The sequence below is a fragment of the Hylobates moloch genome, unplaced genomic scaffold (genome assembly GCF_009828535.3).
Source record: "Hylobates moloch isolate HMO894 unplaced genomic scaffold, HMol_V3 SCAFFOLD_11, whole genome shotgun sequence".
NCBI lineage: Eukaryota > Metazoa > Chordata > Mammalia > Primates > Hylobatidae > Hylobates > Hylobates moloch.
The window spans coordinates 39,190,082-39,193,553 of record NW_026652286.1 but is presented as its reverse complement, the minus strand read 5'-3'; positions in this window follow the sequence as shown (position 1 = coordinate 39,193,553).

The window sequence follows — 3,472 nt, the reverse complement described above, 5'->3', positions numbered from 1 at the left end:
TTAGGCTCAAACGATCCGCCCGCCTCAGCCTCCCAAAGTGCTAAGATTACAGGTGTGAGCCACCATGCCTGGCCCTAATTAATAAATTTCAAAAGTCACAGAGGCACTGCCTTGGCAGAATCTTTACCATAAAGCAACATTGTCAGTGGGCCACACCACACATGGGAACCACTGGAACAAATGAGGAGTCCTAGATATAAATAACTGCTTCCTCCAGCATCAGGCCTTAGCCCTTAGGCTGGGGCAAGACCGAGGCTGTGGTGTTCCTGTTTACAAGCATGAAGCAGATCCTTATTTTCTCCACGAATGTGGAGCTTGGCCTCCACAGGTCTTACATCTCTGACATAGCGGGAAATCAAGGGTACATCAATTTCCAAAAAAGCTTAGGAATATCGTCCCAGCCCAGTGAGCAAATAAAGCACTGATTTTGGAATACTTGTTACAATATAGTTAGTTGCTGTAAAAAACAAAACAAAAAGAAACAAAAAACACCCCAGACTGGGTGCCCACACCTATAATCACAGCGCTTTGGGAAGCCAAGGCAGGAGGATCGCTTAAGCCCAGGAGTTCATGGCTGCAGTGAGCCATGATCATGCCACTGCACTCCAGCCTTGGTGACAGAGCAAGATCTTGTTAAAAAAAAAAAAAAAAAAGAAAAGAAAAAACGGATACTGGCAACAACAATTAGCAGTCTCTGCTACAATTGCAGAGCTGTCTCTAAGGATTGGTTACACCCTCTCATTTCCCAAAGCATATTCTGTGCAAGGCCTTCAGGAGTGATGTCTATAGGACAAGGGGTCCCCCTCTCCAACCCGGGCATAACTCCAGGGCCCATGGATAAGAGTGCTTCCCAGAGAACAGGCATTCTTATTCTAGGAAACCCTACATCAAACATGAAGCTGCACCTACAGCCTGTGGTAAATATAGCTTTTATTGCAAATTTTTGAAATTGTTTTTTATAATTTTGCTTTTTAAATTATTTGGCTAGGAGTAATTCATTTAATTTACATTGGGCTCAGGTTTCTTGGCAATTATCTTGTGTATATAGAATTTCTTATGAAGTGAGAAACTCTAACTTACAAATTGTTTTCAGGTATAACAATTTTTATGAAACTTTATGAAATTGTTATAAAATTAACAATTATAGGTTTAACATGATATATAGACATTTAATTAGACATTTATGTATAATTTGCCATTTTTCATTTTATATTGTTTCAGGGCTTTTTTTTTTTTTTCTTGAGATGGAGTTTTGCTCTTGTTCCCCAGGCTGGAGTACAATGGTGCAATCTCAGCTCATGCAACCTCCACCTCCTGGGTTCAAGCAATTCTCCTGCCTCAGCCTCCCAAGTAGCTGGGATTACAGGCATGCACCACTAGGTGCGGCTAATTTTGTATTTTTAGTAGAGATGGGGTTTCTCCATGTTGGTCAGGCTGGTCTTGAACTCCCGACCTCAGGTGTTCCACCCGCCTCGGCCCCTCAAAGTGCTGGGATTACAGGCGTTAGCTACAGCACCCGGCCAGGACTTTTTTTTTTTTTTTGAGACAGGGTCTCACTCTGTTACCCAGGCTGGAGTGCAGTGGCACGATCATGGCTCACTTCAGCCTCAACCCCCAGGCTCAAAGTGATCCTCCCACTTCGGCCTCCTGAATAGCTGGGACTACAGGTGTGTGCCACCACACCTGGATAATTTTTTTTTAACAGACAGGGTCTTGCTATGTTGCCCAGGCTGGTCTCAAACTCCTAGGCTCAAACGATCTTCCCACCTTGGCCTCCCAAAGTGCCAGGGTTATAGGTGTGGGCCACAGTGCCTGGCCAGGACTTATTTTTATAGGCCTTTCAAAAGATCCTAGACCCTGGATACTATGCCTCTACTCCCTAGTGGATAAAATAATCCATAGGCCAGGTGTGGAGGAAGAGGTCAAATGCTGCCCCACCTATGAGAGCAAGACTTGCTCCAGGGAGCTGGTCTGATTAGCAGCTTGCCATAGAACCCGAGGAGTGGGGAGTAGAAGGGCTGTGTCCCTGGAACCTAGAGAAGGACTAGTACTAATAAAATTAGTAAGGCAAGTCAGTGTGGTGGTACATGCCTGTATCTCAGCTACTCAGGAGGCTGAGGCAGGAAGATCACAGAGTAAGCAAGGAAACAGTTCACGTACTTGGGCCAGTCTGGAGAGGGGTGAGAGGTCAGAGAAAATTTTTCAGGTCTCATCTTAAGCATTAAAACGGATGATTATCCTTCCTTGAAACACAAACTCCCTTGGCTTCTCTGATACCACATCCCTCTAGTTTTCTTCCCACGTCCTGGCTGCTGAGATGGAGAATATGAGAGGAAGAATCTGTTAAGGGGGTGGCTAGTGTGTCAGGTAACACTGAGACTTCCAAGGGGAGGTGTCCAATAGACCACAGGATCAGTGAGTCTGGAGGTCAGAAGAGTGGGTCCATGACTTTTATCACCAAACATCAGTTAGAGTGTTGAATTGCAAATACCAGAAACCATTTCTGGCTGATGTAAGCAGAAAAATGAATTTATTATATAGGGTTTTTTTAGGTGGTTCACAGAATTGTCAGGAAGGCTAGAGAATTACACTCAGAGCTGTGCAGCCAGGAACAGTTCCTGAAATCATGTGCAAAATTGGTCTGCTGAAGCTAGCAATGCCATCGAGCCCCACGTGCTTCACCTTGTACCGCTGCTGCTGCTACTGCTGCCATGGAAACCCCACCTGCCTGCAACCAACACTGTCACCAGAAAGGAGGCTCTGGGCTTTTTTTTTTTTTAATTTTTCCCATAAATCACTACCACTAGGCCTGTAACCTGACTTCAACGGATGCCAGGAAATCAAGATTCTAGTATGTTTAGCTTCTGTGGGGAGGAATGAGCTGTGTCTCCCAAGACTCCTGAGGTGGGAAATTCACCAAAAATAGGAAAGGGGTTCAGTTGCAGCCTAACTGAACGACAAATATTCATAACAATGTCCTTGACCCACCCCCCCCATGCAAAAAAATGGCTAGAAACCACTAGCGTGGAGGAAGCAGAGAGGACAGCTAAGGATAGGTAACCATCCTTATAAAGAACTATATAAAGAACATTCTTGAAGTGTTTAGCACTTGGAAGTGTTAGGCATTCATATGATGCCTTTTCCCTAACTCCACCTCAAACTTGTTGCCTGTGTTTTGAGAAACAGGCTGTGTTAACACAGTAAGAAGCAGAGACATGGTGGCATGTCCCTGTAGTCTCAGCTACTCAGGAGGCTGAGGTGGGAGGAGCACTTGAGCCCAGGAGTTTGAGACCAGCCCGGGCAACACAGCAAGACCTTGTCTCTGAAGAAAACTAAAAATAATAGAAATAAGAAGCAGGCTGGGCGTGGTGGCTTATGCCTGTAATTCCAGCACTTTGGGAGGCCAAGGCGGGCGGATCACAAGGTCAAGAGTTTGAGACCATCTTGGCCAACATGGTGAAACTCCGCCTCT